The 21,972-nt window shown below is 39.3% G+C and overlaps 1 non-coding gene across 1 annotated transcript; it reads right to left on the bottom strand.

Moving 5' to 3' along the window:
- Window positions 1-10,539: 10,539 nt before the first annotated feature.
- LOC150011584 (small nucleolar RNA SNORA48) lies at window positions 10,540-10,675 on the bottom strand. The gene has a single exon (XR_016511049.1). It is a non-coding gene; the product is annotated as a small nucleolar RNA SNORA48 (small nucleolar RNA).
- Window positions 10,676-21,972: the final 11,297 nt, after the last annotated feature.

Genomic DNA, 21,972 nt, shown 5'->3' on the forward strand with positions numbered 1-21,972 from the left:
TGCATGAGGCGGAGTCCTAGGTGATACAGGGGAGAACATTAAAATTGTTCTCTTCTAGGCCTTTCAAAGGGGCTTTTTGCTCATCTCGGTTAGACCATCTTTATCTCTTTAAATTGAAAATATCATATTTTTAAAAAAATTTAACTTTTGCATACTGAGATGAATGAAGCAACACCTTTTGAGGTTGTCTCAGAATTTCATGCATTCTTGATTTCTGTGATCAGGACATCATACCTGAAACACATCTAAAACACAATGTGGGAGATTTCATAACAAGATGAATTTTAAACTAAAAATGTTTAAAGCAGAATTCTTTTTGGGGGTATGGTGAATGTCAAATGTTAATAGAGTCTTTTGTTGATCACTATCTCCATAGTAACTTATGATTAAGTCCTCTGGATGTGCAAATGAAAATATCAGTGCCATGTGACTACAGAGAAGACAAGTTTAATTGCTCTATTAAATTCAGGGCAATATGTAAAGTATGCCTCATTATCACAAGTCATCCAATCTATATGGATTCTAAAACTTGAATAGAATCATTTGTTTTTTAATTCTGCAATAGATTATTGAGTACCTAGCCAGTATCAGGCCCTGACTATGCTGTGTAACTTAGTGGTGAAAGAAAGAAAGGAAGGAAGGGAGGAAGGAAGAAAGGAAAGAAGGAAGGAAGGAAGGAAGGAAGGAAGGAAGGAAGGAAGAGAGAGAGAGAGAGAGAGAGAGAGAGAGAGAGAGAGAGAGAGAGAGAGAGAGAGAGAGAGAGAAAGGAAGGAAGGAAGGAAGAAAGAAAGAAAGAAAGAAAGAAAGAAAGAAAGAAAGAAAGAAAGAAAGAAAGAAAGAAAGAAAGAAAGAAAGAAGGAAAGAAAGAAAGGAAGGAAGGAAGGAAGGAAGGAAGAAAGAAAGAAAGAAAGAAAAAGAAAGAAAGGAAGGAAGAAAGGAAGGAAGGAAGGAAGGAAGGAAGGAAGGAAGGAAGGAAGAAATAAAGGAAGAAAGAGAAAATAGCATAATGTAACAGGGTAGTTCAGGAGCACCGAACAAGGTAAGTGGGGCCAAGGAAGTTGCCCAAGAGCAAAGAATAACTGAAAAATAGTAGCCAGGCAAAGGGAGAGGAGACAAAAACATGTCACATTTAAGGAATGGAAACGTTAATGGTGTGAGTGTGCGTGTATGTGTGTTGAAAAGAAATTAGGGAAGAGGGGGTGAGTAAGACACAAAACCATGATAACAAATTAAGACTTTTTTTCTCTGAGGGCAGTAGGGAATTGTTGATAGATTTACCAGGGGGAATAATGTCTTCAGACATTATTATGTCCCAGGTTGTAGTGCACAGAGAGGCTGGCAAGCAAGTGAGATAGCTGTTGTCATCATTCAAGTTGGTGATGATCGTGGATTCATAGAGGGAGGTGGCAGCAGAAAGTGAGAGAGCTGCTTGATTTATGTAAGGGTTATTCAAGGTGTAGAATAGACAGGAGGGACTGAGGGACAAGACATGGGAGAAGAGAAAAAAAGGTTTAAAAATGATATCTGGATTTCTGGATTGAATGTGTGTGCTAGTGTTTACAGAACTAGTCATTGTTTCATTGCTTTGGCAACGACAAGAACCAACATTGTTCTAAGTCCAATGTCACAGCAGGGCTTTGTCCATGGCAAGAACACACATGAGCACAGCAGCTTCAATATATGCCTTTGCCTCTCCTGTTAAGTAATCCTTCCTGGATAGGTGGCAGTTCAGAACAGTGCTAGGGCATGGCAAATAAATAATCTAGACTTTCAACAAATCAACCTGAGGTTCGAAAAGTGGTGGTGACTACAGCAATTAAAAATCCAAGAAGAACAAGGCAAAATTTGGTGAGAGTGTTTTTATGAGTAGCTTCCCATTCAAACCAAAGATATTTGGGGGAAATTAACTTTGTATATAGTGATGCAGGCATATGAAAAATTCAGATTTAGTTGATGCTATTAGAATCTTTTTCTAAGATTTTAGAATGACTGTCAAGATTTGTATCCCATAAAATGGCTGACAACTGTATTAGTTTGATTAATTGTGCAAAGCACAACAAATATCCCTTATTCTTTCATTCATTCCTCTGACAAACACCTATTGAACACTCAATGTGAACAAACACTGCTAGAATTTGGAGTTTAAAGACAAATAATTATTATTTTCTCCCAAAAAGCAGAAGTGTTCTTAAAAGGGAACAGCCACTAACTCCATGATAACAGCATTATGTTATAAATACTGTGATCAAGAATGTACAGAATAGCAGGAAAGAAAAGAGCCGTGTCTTAGCAAGATAGCTTAATTAGATGAAGAAGCAGGGAGTGAGAGGAATACAAATTTTAAAGTGAGAAATCTATGAACTCACAAGTGTGATGTTCAAGGGCATTATAGAAAGTTTCAAATAATGAAAACAAAGGTTATGTGAGGACAATACTGGAAAATCAACCTGAAATAGCAAACTAGAATCAGACATGTTGCTAAGAGGCTGATGCAAAGCAAAGGGGTTTGATTTTATTCTGAAAACTATGGAGAATTATTGAAGGATATTAAGCAGAGAAGTGATACAATCCAATTGACATTATATTATGAAACTTAGCAATCAGACACAGACAGCGGCCAGTTTTAAGGAGATGGAGAATTGAGGTTGCAAAATTTTACCAAATATAACAACATGTGCAGGTAACATTTGATGAATTACAAAATTTAAAGAATACACAGAGCATCAGTAGGAAACATTCTGACAGTGGGGCAGATCCATGTTCAAAAAGAAGAAGAAGGCAAGTCTTAACAGTGAAAAGGCAAAGTATAAAAAATAAATTAAAAAATACATATATGGAAAGCAGTCTTTGGACTACACTCTAAGGTGTAATAACCAGCTGAAGTATATGGTTTAAAGCTGATTTGGCCAGAGACTGCTATTAGATCTTAATCCCCAGCAATTGTTATGTGGTCTTATTGTTAATCTCAGACACTAAAAAGAAATAATGAAAGTGCGTTGGGGTTTTAGTGGCTCATTCTAATGTAACTGCCAGGGTGGAACACTTCTAGACACAATTAAAACGTTGGTTCCTATGGATCACAGCAGACCATATTATTTTTCTAGATTTTTAAAAAACAGTGTTGTTGAAGTATAGTTTATATACCATAAAATTCACCATTTATAAATATGTAAAATAAATTGATTTTAGTAAACTTAAAGTTGTGCAACTATCACCACAATCCAGTTTTAAAATATTGTCATATTTTGGTGTTTATCACTTGGCAAAATGAACATGTCTGAGACCTTTAATAAATAGAATAGGGTCACAGTATCAGATTAATCCTAGACAAGGTCTACCAGTGGGCTCAAACAATCTGAGGTTATCTGGTGAATAGGTGGATTGAATCACTAAAGTGGCATCCCCTTAAGGAAATGTATTCTGAAGGAAGAAGCAGCAACAATAACCAAATTTATCAAGTAACAGTGTGTTAGTCAGCACAAAGATCCATCCATGCTTCTGACTCCAACCTGGTGTATGTTGCTAAAGATTTGTTCCTTCCTTCACTCCCATATTTGATTCACACCCAGTGACTTTTTGTCTAGTATATACAGGGAGAGCGAAAGTAGCTTTATAGTGGTTCCTATGGAAAATAATATAATAATTAAGAAATAATAATACAAGAATAAACTCTGTGTTTTGTGTATAACAACTATAAACATACTTTTGCTCCACCCTGGATTAGGCACTAAATAGATGTTTGTTGACTGAAAAAAAATTTTAGTAAGAGAATTTGATTTATACAGAGGGACACAAATAGCAAGTTTTGAGAAAACAGTAAATGTCGCACAATTTAATAGAATATATCACAATAAGGGAATGGGGCATTTCATCCACTCTACAACAAGACACTGAACTGCTCTGGCATATGACAGTTGCATATTTAATTGGCTGCTGTAAGAAACCACCTTACCTGCAGAGAGACAGTAGTACTTGTGAATAAAGTGGAACTAGTAGACGTGGTTTGGTGAAGGATCAAAGAGGAGCCACAACGAGGTGTCATCAAACTGTCCTGAACGATTCAGTGCGTTTTATGAATCTCAGAGACCCGTGAGGAATAAGAGAGCCTTCCCCGCTCCAATTCATTCTGTACCATCCCTGCTCTTGCTCATTAGGCTACCACCACAGTTGATCTGTTTGCTGATCTCCTACCATAAACAATTGTTTCGAACTCAGAGCCTTTTCGCTAGCTATTTCCTCTTCATAAAATGTTTTTTTGTCCTTTATCTTGGAGGTGAGCCTTTGTTTTCAGATTTCATTTGGCCTCCTGACTGCTCAATCAAAAATAGGTAGCCAAACATTTTTTATCATATCACTCAGTTTACTTTCTTCATTGTACTTAGTATACAGTATTATATATACAGAGTGGGGCAAAAATAGGTTTATAGTTGTGAGCTTGCAAAACAGTTTGTTCTTGTATTATTATTTATTAATTATTGTATTATTTTCCATACAAACAGCTGTAAACCTACTTTTGCTCCACCAAGTTATACTTATAAATATACATAAGATATATTAATATATAAATTTATATGTACTGTATATTTTAAAATATATACATAGATGAATAAATAAACATATATATATATATATATATATATAAAGCATTTTTAGAAGAAGCATTACTTGAGGGAAATAATAACAAAGCAAATTTACTTGGATTAAAGCTTCAAGGTTATCTTATAACAGTATAAAAATGTATTGCTAAAAACTTTCTATGATATCTCTAAGAGGTCATCCAGACCTACTGTTAAATAGGTCCAGTAAGAGAAGATTTGCTATCTCCTAGGTCAAGCCATTCTGTAGTTGAAGGATTCTAATTCTTAAAAAATTTCTCATATTGATAAAAAAGTTTCCTTGTAACTTTACAAAATGTTTTTTTCTTTCTGAAATTACATAAAATAGATCTCCATATCATGTTTACACATTCATATTTTCCCGTGTTTGATGGAATACGGGTTATTGCAAATTCAGTCTATAAATGAGAATGAAAACATTGTAATGTTATGGGAAGATGGTTTCTTGAGAGTTTATTAAAATAATTAGGAAACAGTAACCAAAGTAATGACATTATCAGACAAAGAGTGAACAAAAATTTACTGACATCACTAAAGTGGTTGGTTGGTCCTCGATATTGCTGCCATGGAAATGGGGTGGGGTGGCTTAGGCATATAAGATAGAGCAGATGCAGGTTCAAGAAACTGGGTTTGACTGGTGGTTGGTAGAGTCAAGTTGTTATTTCAGAGTTTATCTTAACCAGAGAATGAAGAAACATCAGCCACTGAAAACAGCTCAAGGATTTCAGAGCTATTTTTTTAACTTACATGAAATTTTGTGCCAAAATGGTATCTTTCTACTCATTTGCTCCATTACATTGAGATTAGAGGAAGGATTTCCATCATATGAGAGGAAAAAGAAACAGTTTGTGAAGCTATTTCCAAAGAGATTCCATCAAAAAGGGATCAGACCAGTGTGACCACTTTGTTGAGTTTCATGCTTTTCCTAAAAAGGTTAGTAGAATGGGTGAAATTAAATTTTTTTTCTTCAAGTTCAATTGTATGCACAAGGTTCTTGACTATTTCTATAATGTCAACCCACGGGACGTTCAATTTGGTGTAATATATGTTTAGTGAATACTAAATGTGTCTCAGGCCTTGTGCTGGCTATGGAAAATCAACACAGAGATAAAGTCCCTGTTCTCAGGAAGCTCACTGTATGGGGAGGAAAGCAGACTGTAAGTGAGAAAATATTACTGTGCAAACACACCCATGAATAAGAGTACCTAGCACTGGACCCTATAGGAGGATACATAAAGGACACCTGTCCCAGTCTTAGAGGCTCAGGGCAAGATCTCAAGGAAATGATGTCTAAAGTGAGACCTGAGGGAAAGGAGTTAACTAGGAGAAGGAGAGTGGAGGATGTAAATGGGGGTACAAATATTGGGTTGGCCAAAAAGCCCATATGGTTTTTTCTGTAAAATAAGAGACATACTTATCATTTTTACCAATAACTATTGATTTGGATATTTTGAGAATGTCAGCTATCTCCTGTGTAGTAGAACACTGATTGTTCTCAACTAATGCTTTGATTTAATTGCTATCAACTTCAACTGGTCTACTGGATTGTAGAGCATTGTCCAGAGAGAAATCTCCAGCACAAAACTTTGCAAACTACTTTTGACATGTTCAATTAGTCACGTCACCGTCTCCATATACTGTGCAAATCCTTTTTTTGCATTTCAGTTGCATTTCTATCTTTGTTGAAGTAATAAAGTATAATATGCCAAAACTGTGTATTTTATTCTATCTTCAATATTAAAATAGGTACCCTAAAATTCACCAATTTTGATGTAGTTTTTAATGCATGCTGATATAACAACTGTTACAATGCAACAAAAAAATTGTTTCACATGAAGTTAAAGGCAACTAAGTACTACTAGAACCAATTTATGGAAAAAAAAACAAACAAACTTTTTGGCCAACTCAATAAAAGATACCATGGAACTTTGAGACATAGCAAGCAAGTAGTTCAGTGTGGCTGCAGCACATGTATTGAAGCTGGAAAGATAACATTATAAGGCTAGACAGATGAACAGAGAGCAGATCCTGTCCCATGTCTGGTTATAATCCAAAGGAAAAATGCAAATGAATTCTCATTTTTATGCTGATTTCAGGTGTTGTTGTACCTATGCAAGACTTCAGTTTTTCCTGTGCTATATTTCACCATTACAGTAGTATGAAACTCAATAAATAGCTGAATGAATGAATAAATGAATTAATTTTGAACCTTGACTCTCCTGTTTCTCTAAAATCAAATAGACACCTGTTAGTCAATTTCTTTACTTAACACTTCAGTCTTCTTACTTTCTCTGCTCATAAAAAGAACATATTATTTATCTTTGGGAAACATTTATTATAAAAGGGAATACAGGCATGTTAATAATTCCAGGAGCTTCTATTTCTAACTAAAATTGAGGAATTTGTGACAGACCAATACTTACACACACACACGCACACACACACACACACCTAGAAAAGCCAAGGGGAAGAGGAGAAGGGAGAAAGGAGGAGGAGGGGGAGAAAGAGAAGGAGAAACTTGTTCTAAATCAAGTATGTAACTATGATAGGGATCCTCAACCCATATACTATGAGTGCACATGTTGGAGGGTTAGGGAAAGGGTCCAGGAAGAAATGAAGCCATAGCTGAGGACTAAGGAAAGTCCAAGTTCTTGGAGAGAAGGGATGCTCATTTAGTCAAGCTCAGCATTCTGCATTGACTTTTTTTATCCTGGACATTTCCTAAGTCTTAGGTTGGGGGATGGGTTTGAGTAGGTAAAGGTTCAGATAATATGCTGAGATCAGCTGCTAAGAAAGTGAAAATCCAGCCAAGATTTCAAGCAATCTCATTGAGTTATGGAACAAAATGTATATTTCAGAGCCACCATGAAAAGAAGTTGGCATACAACATAAAATCTGATTTTGAACTTTGCAAAGCTGCACTCTAGAAGCAAGGGTGAAGCAGAGGTAGGATTAGCTTAACAGAGTGTGCACCCCTGCAGTAGAAACCTGATTAGATTTAGGTCATCCACCCACCTGTATGAAAATAGGGAGAATACTCTGGAGAGAAGAAAACAAATTTTCTATAAATTCTATAATTTTTTCAGCCATGTCTCAGGTTAAATATAAATTAGCAAACAAACCAAGAAACAGGACAAGAGACTATATATATATCAACATCACAGATACTGAAGTTAACAGATATAAAATTGAAAATAACTGTGGTTAATATGTTCAGAAAATAGACAAAATGTCCCTAAAAGTGAACACAAAATTAAGACCTTTCTAGTAAAACAAAATCAAGAGAATTTATCACTAATAGACCCTAAAAAGAAAAAATAGAGTTCTCAAGGCAAAAGAAAAATTATCCCAGATAGAAATACTTATATGTAGGCAGTAATGGAGAAAAATAAAAAAGATATGTGGGTAAGTATAAAGTACTATAAACTGCACAAAATGGATTACAGTGATCTTACTGAGTTTAATATATATGTAGAATTAAAATACATTACAACAAAAATCACAAAATTTCAGTTAAGTTTACAATTCTGGCATTGTCTGGGAGGTGGTATAAGTACTAATTTCTCTAGAATCTAATAAGTCAGGATATATGTATTATAATCTCTAGTGACACTAATAGAATAGTATAAGAATATGTAAACTGGAGGCTAATAGATTGGTAATTTTATTATGAAATAACAAAAAGTCATTTTATTAGTCACAAGTTTTGACTAATCAAAAAAAAGTCAGGTAAGGAGAAAACAATATGAGTGGAGCAAATTTTAAAAAATAGTAAGGTAGTAAATCTTAATATAAATATATCAATAATTATATTAACTCCTACTCTGGGATATTACCTCCCTTATAAACTACAGCCCTTTGCTAGGGGAGGACACAAACTAAGAATCGGGGATTCTGTCTTGCCAGGTAGAGGGGACCCTAGTTAGGAGTGACTGTGTGGAGCCACATGAGGATTTAGTAACACTGCAGGCAGGGGATTCATTGGGAGACTGTTGAGCTATCTGAGAGGCTGGATAAAACAACCCCTTATTCTCTGAAGCAATAAGTAGAACAAAGGAGTAGAGAGGAGATAAAGCATTCCCTTTATCTCTGACAAAGGTCACATTGGAGAATGTGACTCACATCTTTAGGCAGATGGGCTTCCTGTTAATGAATCTAAGACTTAGATTACCACCCTACCCCACCCCACACACACAGTGTTATGGCAGTAAGACCTCCCCACTGCAAACGTGGCCTGCCCTTAGGGAGGCAGAGTAGAATACCTAGATACAAGCTGGAGAAAAAGAGGTATTGATGCCCAAGTAATTCAGGGGGTGCAGAAGAGCTTTGCTGAAAATCAACATTTGGCCTGAGGCTTGGTGCATGAGCAGAGCTTTGATAGGTGCAGACAGAGGTTACATTTGAGATAGTTCTTTATAATGATTAAATGCTAAACCAAAGTCATTACAATGGCTTAGGAAATAGTTATAGGAAATAGATTATCTAATGGAGGGTACAGGCAAGATTTTAAATATTTATGCATCCCTTCTTAGAAAGTTAAATGGAATTCAGTCTTATCAGCTGGTGGGTAGAATTCTGAGCTAGAACACAAATATGTAATAACTACAGTTTTCCACATTTCTTTTCCACAGCCAAATTCATATTCATCAAATTCTTCTACCTTGTTGCAGAGCAGAAGCTACAAGAATACATTAAAAATTATAAATATTAGCATAGTAAAATTTGCAAGTCAACCCATCCTATTACAAATACAGTTGCAAAGTTCTAACCTTCTGTGTTCTTGTCTGCACTCTGTGCAGGCTGGAATACTTCCCCAGGTAGATAATCAGTACCAGGAAAGGCAGTAAACGCTTGTAATCATTGCCTTTTCTTCTGTTTTTATTTACTGTGCCCCACATTTACTGCTGCCTACACCTTTATGCAGATACACACATGAGTGAAGGGATATAATCACTCCCAATACACACACACACACATACACGCGCGTGCGCGATTTACTTAGAAATATACAAAGCGCAGATACAATTCAAAGGTGAGAATATAGTGTTGTTACGGAGTGGGGGTCTCCAAAAATCCCCAGAGCCTGAGGGTTGGGGGATGGGGAAAAGGGAACAGCTTTTAAGATGCCTTTGCATGACTATGGCTAGTAGCTAGTGTTAATTATGCAAATAGCTTTGGTTCTTCCAAGGCCCCAAGAAGATGGGAGTGGTTTTGGCCATGGAATGGTGCGGAAAGAGCAAACAGAGCCTGCGGAAGGTTCTGTGAATGGTCAGAACAGGTTACCACGCCCAGTGTGTCGCAGGACGCAGTCAGGGATTTAAAAATAGGTGGCAACCATTTTAGAGAAGAGGAGAGGAGATCTACACAGTTTGCAGGAAGGAGAGATCTCCATGTGGCTTTGATATGAGAGGAGATCCACGCAGTTTGCAAGGAGGGCAGAGGAGAACTCCATGCTGCCCTAAAGGGAGAATACCATGTAGCTTTGAAAGGGCAAAGCACGTGTTTTCCTGAACTATTATATGTCGGCTGATGACATCATACCCCAGATCCTGAAGGAGACAGCTGACAGATAAGGAATGGGGAACTTTCGGGCATCTTTTTGGCTTCTAGCCTTTTGGGGAGCAAGGGAAGTGCTGGGTCCTGTGGGAGCACAGGGCTCTGAGCTAAAGTGCTCACTGCCCTCCCCAGGTTGGAATATTGTAAATAAAGACCTGTTTTCCTCAACATCAGTTGTTGGGTTTTACACCAAGGTGCCATGTGAAAGAACCCCCTTTTGCTCTGTAACAGTTTTGGCGACCCCAGATGGGACTAATGGAACCTGTAGCCAGGTTCTCTCTGTTACAGTGTACTTTTCTAATACCTAAAATGTACTTTTTTTCTTTCATTTTTAAGGCAGAATGTAGTCCAACATCCTTTTTTTTTTCTATGTCTCCAAGGCATGAACCAGGCATGGGCACAAACCAAAAGCCAACCTGGGATAAACAAGCAGTTACTTTATCCCTGGCTGATATGAGATTAGCACCACCAAACCAGGTGCAACTCTACTCAGGTCAGGGACACCAACATCCTTTTTGAAAGTGTTTTATTTTGTTTAGTTTTGTTTTATTTAGTATACTTGGTCAAAGGAAATTTCAGAGCAGAAGTAATTTAAGATCCTTGCATTTGTGAATACTTTCTTCTAAGACTGTCCTGAATCAGGTCTTGTGGTTATCAGATGCCTCAAAACTTCATTTATTTCTCTCCTGCTGCTTACCTTTTTACTATTTCACTGCTAATTAGCCAGAGAGCAGGTGGAAAGAGAGATGCTGCTAATTTCTATTCACTCTCTTCACCACTCTGCTTTAGAGGAGAAATAGATAAATATGGAAAAAGTATGCTATGCTGTGGCTTTAAAATTTTGATATATTGAACTTCAGGCTTATCTTAAAATGTGACATTCTTAGTGATCAATCTTTTGATTCAATTCACTTCCAATAATTCACTTGATGACCTTACACAGACAGCAAACAAGTAATTAAAAATGTGATAAATGACAGGAGGATAAGAGCAGGAACACACAGAGGCAAGAGGACACATACAAAGAAACCCAAAGACATTCACAGAGCAATGGAACTGAGTTCTTCTCCCATTTTCCCACATCTTCCTGGTTCTCAGGCCAAGAAATGGTGAGAATACATGGCTGATTTGAAATCACGACTAAGCTGATGACCTGCCTTTTTAATAAGAAGCTAAGATTTTTCACTTGCTGACCAATCTCTCAGAAGGCTCTTTGATAGTTTAGTACATTAAGTTCATTCAATAATTTCCTTCCATCAGGCTCTTAAAGGGCCAAGCTTCAGGGTGTGCTCCAATTAAAATAAATTTTATTATTGAGAGAACAATGGAAGGATAATGCTGTAACAACCTTTGGAATTACCACCTTAATATATGGATGATAAAAATTACGTTTAGGTATTTTAGTGATTTTTGCCAAAATCAGATAGCTGAGTTGGAAGCTTAGGTCCTTTGACTCCAGTATAGGGCATGGAGAATGAATTATGCTCTTTCTGGTGAAGCTTCTGAAAACTTCATAACCAGCCTCTATAAGAGGCCAAACACATACATAATCCTTTGGATTTAGATTTCAAACCATTAATCTAAAACTACTATATGTCCTCAGAAAATAAGTATAAAACTAAATGTACCTATAATTCTGTTGATCTCTCCAGAATATCATGTGATGACCTAACTCATAAGTGTTGTTTGATAGGTTCATATAATATTCAGGGACTTTATGTTCTCGATGAACTCAAAGGGGGGTTTTAGTGACTGTTGCTCTGTTTTATCAGGTTCCTCACTTTTCAAAAAAATTTCTGGTTAAGAATTATTATCTAGAGGTAAGATGGCGGAGGAGTGAGGAGAGGTTGCGGTTTTAGGCTCCGGAGACCCGTCTGCAGTTTGGTCTAATTGCAGACAGAACATCTCAGTGAGCAGCTGGACATTGGTGGGAGTTGAGCCAAGGCACTGCTGGATTAGAGAAAATCCATCTGGGAACAACCTGTTTAGTGAGGATAGCGGAGAAAAAGGGGACGAAACGGGATTCCTGACTGGGGCGGCTGCCCGAGCTGTGGCGGGAAGCACACAAAGGATTTTTGGCGACCACAGGCTACCCCGGAGAGGAGTCGGGAGGAGAGCGGATCTCTGCCCGCTGGCAGAGACGGGACTCGACCAAGTGGCATTGGCGCTGAAGGACAGGAGACAGCGTGCTGCCGGGCAAGTGAGAACATAATTCTCCTTTATATTTTTCTCTAGTGGATGGTGGAGACGGGAGGAAAGTTTGGGTGTGGTAGGCCGTTCTGGAGGAGCCCAGGCGCAGGGGCGCGCTAATCCACTCCTCAACCCTACCATTGGGTCGCGGGGGCGCACATAGGGAAGTGCTCTCATTCACTGGCCCAGGTGCGCGGGGCTGTGAGTCCAGGCGTCCCTCGGACACTCCCCAACGGACATAAGATCAGTGCCCCAACGGGCACAGGGAGGGCCCACTGAACACGCAGAGGACTGTGCACAGACACCCCTAGACAGCTCCCGTGGGCGCAGGGCCCTAGGCCGGAAAGCAGACCACTTGCGCAGGCTCTGATTGTGCCCACCCAGACGGGTGAGGGAACGGGGCGGCTGCAGCACGGGAACAGCGAGAGGCGGCGACCCACGGACGCTCGATTCCACTGAGCACAAGTGTCCCTGGCCCTGCCCTAAGAGGCGAGAGACCAACTCCCGGAGCTCGGCTCAGCGGGACTGAGGGCACGGGGCAGCGCGCGAGCGCGAAAGCACCTCAGCCCGGGGTCAGTGGGAGCTCTCGGGCCGCCTGTGTGGGCAGGGTCACCTTGGCGCAAACGGGGAACCGCAGCGGCCCAGCGAAAGCAGGAGTCAATCCCGGGGAAAGCGCTCGGGCCGACCGCGCGGGCAGGGTCACCTCGGCGCGAAAGGGGAACCCCCGCGGCCCAGCGAAAGCAGGAGCCAATCCCGGGGAAAGCGCTCGGGCCGTCCGCGCGGGCAGGGTCACCTCGGCGCGAACGGGGAACCCCCGCGGCCCAGCGAAAGCAGGAGCCAATCCCGGGAAAAGCATCGGGCCGCCCGCGCGGGCAGGGTCACCTCGGCGCGAACGGGGAACTGCAGCGCCCCAGCGAAAGCAGGAGCCAATCCCGGGGAAAGCGCTCGGGCCGCCCGCGCGGACAGAGACACCTTGGCAAGAACGGGGAACCACCGCGGCCCGGCAGCAGTGGGCTCCAACCGCGGGGCAAACTCTCGGGCCGTCCGAGCGCGCAGGGGCTTGCGCGCAAGGGCACCTCAACTGGCTACAGGGGGCAGCAAGGTAGCGCGCCGTGCCGGCAACCGCGGGCGCGCACCATAGCGGCAACCGGGTGCGCACACCAGTCCGGCAAAAGAACAAGAACCTCTGACCTGCCACACTAGACCAGCTGCGGACCCAGAAAAAGAAGGCAACACACCAAGGCTAAAACGGAGTAAAAACATCGTTTTTTTTTTTTTTTCTTTCCAAATTTTTTCTCCCTTGTTCTTTCTTTCTTCTTAATAATTTCTTTTCTTTCCTTCTTTCTTTATTCTTTTCCTGGGGTTTTTTTGGGGGGGTTTTGGGGGGTATATATATATGTATATATATATATATTTTTTTTTTGGTTCAATTTTTTTTTTCTCTCTCTTTTTTCTTTCTTTCTTCTGTATTCTTTCTTTTCTATCTTTCTTTGTTCCTTTCTTGCTTACCTTTTGGGGTTTTTTGGGGGGGTTGTGGTAAATTTTTTATTTTCTACTCTTTCTCTTTTTCTTCTTTTCTTCTATTTTCTTGGGGATTTTTTTGGGGGGTGTTTTTCCTCCACCTCTTCCAATAATAACAAACTTTATCTCTAACGTGTTGCATATAACCTCTCCTTCTCATCCTTTCTCTTTAATAGTGGTTTATTCGTTTGTGTGTCTAGCTTAGCCCCCCTATTACTTTAAATAATACAATATAATTACTATATAAACCCAAATACAATACAATCCCACTTTCTTACTATACTAAGTATTTTTCTATCCTTTTCTTCTATTTTTATTAACATACAATGTAAATATTACTAACTGGCTTGCACAGTCTCAACTATTATTAATCTATCAACCCCTCTATCAAAAATTATATTTTTCCTCCCCAAAAACAACTCGTATCTATTCTTCTTATAGTATAAAAGCTCAAATCTCTTTACATTTATATTAATACGGGCTAGTTGGCTAACGATAGCAGGATAGAGTGGGGGATACTTTCTGAGGGTGTGGGTCTCCTGCCTGGGCTGTGTGTTTATGTCTTTAACAGCATATCCACAAAAGAAGTCAAGACAAAGCAGATAGAGTGACTCTCAACCAAGTAGCCAGAAGGAAGATTCTATCAAAGAACATCTGAAATATAACCGAACAGCATAAACAAATGACATAAAGGGTAACTCAAGACCATCAGGCTCAGGATATCAAAGAGACTGCACCACTGAAACTCCCAGACCTTCGATAAAGAATATTACACCACAAAGGAGGGAAGTCAAAGCAGACTACCCCCCCCAATAAATAAATAAATAAATAAATAAATAAATAAAAACAAAAAGAATCCAACATGGTAAGACGCAAAAATAACCCCTCAATGAAAAGAAAAGAGGAATCCTCAGAAAGAGAGATAGACGAAATAGACATAGCCCAAATGTCAGACATGGAATTCAAAACAATGGTGGTAAAGAAGCTCAACATACTCGACATCCTTAAAATCAACTATGACAACCTTCAAGGAAGTTACCAGCAGCTCCAAGAAAATTACAGGGAACTTGCAGAGAACTACACCAGCATAAAAAAAGACATAGAAATCGTTAACAAGAACCAGGAAGAACTTAAGAATACAATCTCTGAACTGAAAAACACAGTAGAATCAGTCAAAAGCAGACTAAACGAAGCAGAGGATCGGATTAGTGAGTTAGAAGATAATGTAGAGAAAAACTCCCAGACAATACAGCAAAATGAAAAACGATTGAAAAAATATGAACAAGATGTAAGGGAATTACAGGATAGCATTAGGAAAAATAATTTAAGGATCATCGGAATACGAGAGGAAGAAGAAAAGGAACATGGAATTGAAAATCTGATAGGAGAAATAGTGACAGAAAATTTTCCGAACCTGATGAGAGGAAAAGCTATGCAAGTCCAAGAAGCACTGAGAGTTCCAATCAAGAGGAACCCCCAAAAACCCACTCCAAGGCACATCATAGTTAAAATGGCAACATTCCAAGACAAAGAGAGAATCCTAAAAGCAGCAAGAGAAAAGCAGCAAATAACATACAAGGGAGCTCCGATAAGGCTATCAACTGATTTCTCAACAGAAACATTACAAGCCAGAAGGGAATGGTCAAAAATATTTCAAGCAATGAAAAACAAAGGCCTACAACCAAGAATACTCTACCCAGCAAGGCTCTCATTCAAAATAGAAGGTGAAATAAGGAGTTTCTCAGACAAAGGAAGACTGAAAGAATACATCTCCACCAAACCAGCATTGCAGGAGATGCTAAAGGGACTGTTCTAAGAAAAAAGAAGGAAAAAACAAGAGAGGAGAGGAACAGAGGTACAAAGGGAAATGAATAAATACACGTCAATAATAACCTTAAATGTAAATGGATTAAATGCTCCAATTAAAAGACATAGGGTAACGGAATGGATAAGAAAACAGGACCCACATATTTGCTGTCTACAAGAAACACACCTCAAAACAAAAGATTTACACAGACTGAAAGTAAAGGGATATAAAAAAATATTCCAAGCAAACGGACCGGAAAAAAAAGCCGGGGTAGCAGTTCTCATATCAGACAAAATGGATTTCAAAGCAAGGACAATAAAAAGAGACAAAGAAGGACATTTCATAATACTTAAAGGAACAATCCATCAAGAAGATATGACTTTGATAAACATATATGCACCCAACATAGGAGCACCCAAATACATAAAGCAAATACTAGAAGACCACAAAAAGGATATCAACAACAACACACTCATAGTAGGGGACTTCAACACTCCATTATCAACAATAGACAGATCATCGAAGCAAAGAAACACCAAGGATATACAGGCATTCAACAACACACTAAACCACATGGATCTAACTGATATATATAGAACTTTTCACCCCAAAGAAGCAAAATATACATTCTTTTCAAGTGCACATGGGACATTTTCAAAGATAGACCACATGATAGGTCACAAAACAAGCCTCAACAAATTCAAGAAAATTGAAATCATATCAAGCATCTTTTCAGATCACAATGCCTTGAAACTAGAAATCAACCTCAGAGGAAAAAATCAAAGACACCCAAACTCATGGAGATTGAATAACATGCTATTAAATAATGAATGGGTTAACAATGACATCAAAGAAGCAATCAAGAAATTTCTAGAAACTAATGATAATGAGCACACAACAACCCAAAACCTGTGGGACACAGCAAAAGCAGTCCTGAGAGGGAAGTTTATAGCAATACAGGCATATCTGAAAAGGCTAGAAGAATCTCAAATAAAAAACCTAACCACAATGCTACAAGAACTAGAACAACAACAACAAACAAAGCCTAGGGCAAGAAGAAGGAATGAAATCATCAAGATCAGAGCAGAACTAAATGACATAGAGACTAAACAAACAATCCAAAAGATCAACAAAACTAGGAGCTGGTTCTTCGAAAAAATCAACAAAATCGACAAGCCTCTAGCCAGTCTAATCAAGAAAAAAAGAGAGAAGACACAAATAAACAAAATCAGAAATGAAAGAGGAGAAATCACGACTGATACCTCAGAAATACAAATGATAGTTAGAAATTACTTCAGACAACTGTATGACAAGAAATTTGACAATCTAGAAGAAATGGACAAATTTCTAGAAACATACAACCTTCCAAAACTGAATCAAGAAGAAGTGGAAAGTCTCAACAGACCAATAACAAAGAAGGAAATTGAAACAGTAATCCAAAATCTCCCAGCACACAAAAGCCCTGGACCGGATGGCTTCACAGGCGAATTCTACAAAACATTCAGGGAAGAACTAACTCCTATCCTCCTCAAACTGTTCCAAAAAATCCAAGAAGAAGGGAAAATCCCAAACTCTTTCTATGAAGCCAGTATTATCCTAATCCCCAAACCAGGTCAAGACACAACAAAGAAAGAAAACTACAGGCCAATATCACTGATGAACATCGATGCTAAAATCCTCAATAAAATATTGGCAAACAGGATCCAGCAACACATCAAAAAGATCATACATCATGATCAAGTGGGCTTCATTCCAGGGATGCAAGGATGGTTTAATATTCGCAAATCAATAAATATAATACATCACCTAAACAGAATGAAAGACAAAAATCACATGATCATATCAATAGATGCAGAAAAAGCATTTGATAAAGTTCAACACCCATTTATGATGAAAACACTCAGCAAAATGGGAATAAAGGGAGCATATCTTAACATAATTAAGGCTATATATGAGAAGCCTGAGGCCAACATCATACTCAATGGACAAAAACTGAAAGCATTCCCCCTGAACTCAGGAACGAGACAAGGTTGTCCACTCTCTCCACTCCTTTTCAACATAGTGTTGGAAGTCCTAGCTACAGCAATCAGACAAGAAAAAGAAATAAAAGGAATCCAAATTGGGAAAGAGGAAGTGAAACTTTCATTATATGCAGATGATATGATAGTATACCTAGAAAATCCTATAAACTCCACTAAAAGACTACTCAATATAATAAGTGAATTTGGCAAAATCGCAGGGTACAAAATAAATATACAGAAATCTAAGGCATTTCTGTACACCAACAATAAAATAGCAGAGACAGAGACAAAAAAGAAAATACCATTTACTATAGCAACAAGAAAAATAAAGTACCTAGGAGTAAACTTAACCAAAGAGATAAAAGACCTGTACTCTGAAAATTACATAACATTGAAGAAAGAAATTAAGGAAGAAACAAATAAATGGAAGCAAATACCATGTTCTTGGATGGGAAGAATCAACATCATCAAAATGGCCATACTACCCAAAGCAATTTACAAATTCAATGCAATCCCTATTAAAATACCAATGACATATTTCACAGACCTAGAACAAATACTCCATAAATTCATATGGAACCAAAAAAGACCCCGAATAGCAAAAGCAATCTTGAGACAGAAGAACACAGCAGGAGGAATCACAACACCAGATATCAAACAATACTACAAAGCCACTGTAATCAAAACAGTATGGTACTGGCATAAGAACAGACATATAGATCAGTGGAACAGAATAGAGAGTCCAGAAATAAACCCAGGCCTCTATGGTCAACTAATCTTTGATAAAGGAGGAAGGAATATAAAATGGAGTGAGAAGAGCCTCTTTAACAAATGGTGCTGGGAGAACTGGATAGGGACCTGCAAAAAAATGAAACTAGACCACCAACTTACACCACACACGAGAATAAACTCAAAATGGATCAAAGACTTAAATGTAAGCCGTGACACCATAAAAGTCCTAGAGGAAAACATAGGCAAGAAAATATCAGATATCTCACGTAACAATCTCTTCACGGATACATCTCCTAAAGCAAGAGAAATAAAGGAAAAAATAAATAAATGGGATTACATCAAACTGAAGAGTTTCTGCTCAGCAAAAGAAAACATCAGCAAAATGAAAAGGAAACCAACCATATGGGAAAACATATTTGCCAATGACATCACAGACAGGGGACTGATTTCCAAAATATATAAAGAGCTGATACGACTCAACATCAAGAAAACAAACAACCCAATTAAAAAATGGGCAAGGGACCTGAACAAACACTTCTCCGAAGAGGACATACAGAAGGTCCATAGACACATGAAAAAATGCTCAACATCATTAGCCATCAGGGAGATGCAAATAAAAACCACAATGAGATACCACCTTACACCAGTCAGAATGGCCATCATCAACAAATCAACAAGCAACAAGTGCTGGCGAGGATGTGGAGAAACGGGAACCCTACTGCACTGTTGGTGGGAATGCAGACTGGTGCAGCCACTATGGAGAACAGTATGGAATTACCTCAAAAGAGTAAAAATGGAACTGCCTTTTGAACCAGCGACTCCACTACTAGGATTATACCCGAAGAATCTTGAAACACCAATTCAAAAGAACTTATGCACTCCTATGTTCATAGCAGCACTGTTTACAATAGCTAAGTGCTGGAAACAACCTAAGTGCCCATCTGTAGATGAGTGGATCAAAAAACTGTGGTACATTTACACAATGGAATACTATGTAGCAGAAAGAAAGAAGGAACTCCTACCATTTGCAACAACATGGATGGAACTAGAGAGAATTATGCTTAGTGAAATAAGCCAGGCAAAGAAAGAAAAATACCATATGATATCACCTAATACAGGAAACTAAAGAACAACACAAACAAAGGAACTAAATAGAACAAAGAGCAGAATAGCAGTCAATAGGGGGGAGGGGAGAGGGAGAGAAGGGGGATAAGTAAGGGAAGGGTTTAATTAAAGAGCCTGTATAAAAGACTCATGGACATAGACAACGGGGAGGGATATGATTGCGGGAGAGGGGGTGGGCTGGGTGGGGGAGAGAAATTGGGGGAAAAGGGGACAACTGTAATTGAAAAACCAAAAAAAAAAAAAAAAAAAAAAAAAGATAATAAAACAATGACTGTAATTTAAAAAAAATAAATAAATAAAAATAAAGTGCATGTTGAACTTGCCCATCTCTAAACTATGGAATACGCCTTTTGCTATTGTTGAAAATCATGAACTAGTCAAATGACTTTGTTAATTTTAAATAGACTCTGATTTTAATATTCTAAATAGTTTTAATAGTAAATAAACTTGATAACTAAATAAAAGGTATTTTATATAGTGTTTCTTGTCAGAATTATCTTGTATAAATGTTAAGAGTTATGAATCTGGTTGTTCTCTGTCAAAGTAACTGAATCAGTGCTATAATTTCCATTAACTTAATTTGTAAGGTGAAGAAGATATCTGAAAAAAGGAGCTACTTTCAAGCCAACCCTGAGTATATTTCTTCCTTCATCCTTCCTCCTAATTTGTGAGGTCAATGATATCGACCTCGTTGACTAATAGCAAATCCTATCTCTTTGATATCAGCTTATCTAAATACATTAGGAATGCCCAGCAGGCTTGTTGCATGGAAATTAAATTAGTGAATAACTTTATGATGAGAAAATCATTAGGTCATGGCCACTCGTCGTCGTCGTCGGCAGCCGTCCGTCTCGAGAGACGATGGTGTAGCTTCTTAAGAGTCTATCTGCACTGCCGAGAATGGCTGTGCAGTTCAACTCGGGAGTGACATGGTATCTGTCTCCTCTCGTGTTGAATCGACATCTTGCGATGACGCTGGAGTGTCCTCTCCAGTGAAGCTGAAGCTACAGAGCCTGGGCAGGGTGATATGGAGGGTCTGCTGTTGCCCATGCAGCAGACCCCCCCTCTCTTCGCAGCTGAAGGGTCCAAGGGAAAGACGGAGTCAATACAGCTTGGCTTCATGAGCGCTGCAGGAGTTGCCGGTGTTGACTACAATGTCAAACCGCCTTAGGGACTCCGGCTCCGGATTTTCTGTCGGGGTTTACTCCCTTAGCCTTTCCCTTGAAGAGGTATGCCACAAGGCAGCGGAGTTTTTTTGGAGTCAGAGTTTTCCTTCTCTGATGTGCCCTGACTGGAAGATCGAACCAGCGACACTTAGCTCGCAGGCCGACGCTCAATCCACTGAGCTAAACCAGCCAGGGCTTTTTAATGAAATAACTTTAATGAATTTATATATTTTCTATCTAGTGTTATCAGTGAGAGAAAATGAAATGTGGGGAGAATATTAAAATCCTTCATTCAGACTTCCGGCCAAGATGGAGGCTTAGACGGACGCGCTAGGTCTCCCTCTACAACTAGAGAGGAATACAACTACTTCAAAACAAAGGATAACTAGAAATTCCAGAAAATAAAACTACACGGAAGCCCAACATATGAAGTTATAAACCAGCGGCGCTCTTTGGGCAGGTAAAAGCGAAAGGGGGCGGTGCTGTTTGCAGCCGCACCTGGGACAGCGGCGGGGAGAACAACCCCGGCTGCAGTCGAACCCCCGGCAGCTCGCGACCCCAACGCTGGGGAAAGCAGCCACCACACCGCCTTGAACGGTGAGGCCCAGGGGGGCGGGAGGACGGATCCTGGTCTCCTAGCGGAATAACTGTGTGAATCCATCTTGGACCCCCGCCCCCAAAGAAAGCGCCACAGGGCTGCGAAATAGGTCGCGGACAGGCGCCGGTCACTGGCTTGTGACGAGTACACAGGCACTGCCCCCTACAGCCGGCCCAAGAAAACAAAACGCATCTGTCAAAATGAGGCAGACAACTATAGAAATCCCGGTGGCACAGCTCACCAGGCAACAGATGGAGAACCTGACAGATGAACAGATAAGAAACCTGTCAGATGCTCAGTTCTGGGCCATTGTTATCAGGTGGCTTACAGAATTCACAAAAGATCTGGAAAAAGATGAGAAAGAAGCGAAAAACACTCATAACGAAAGGAACAAAACCACATACGAGACAGATGGTGAGGAAATAAAATCCAGAGTTCATTTCAACAAACCGGAATATGGAGAAGGAACAAGCAGTCAACCAATGCAGGGAGAGGAAATGGGAAGCAACGATGAGAGGATCAGAAACCTCTGGGACAGCTATAAAAGGCCCAACATAAGAATCATTGGTTTGCCAGAGAGCGAGGAAGATGAACTAGAACTTGAAAAATTGAGTGAAAATATAATAAAGGAGAACTTCCC

Source organism: Furipterus horrens, unplaced genomic scaffold, assembly GCF_987537825.1.
Source record: "Furipterus horrens unplaced genomic scaffold, mFurHor1.1.pri manual_scaffold_4, whole genome shotgun sequence".
Taxonomy (NCBI): domain Eukaryota; kingdom Metazoa; phylum Chordata; class Mammalia; order Chiroptera; family Furipteridae; genus Furipterus; species Furipterus horrens.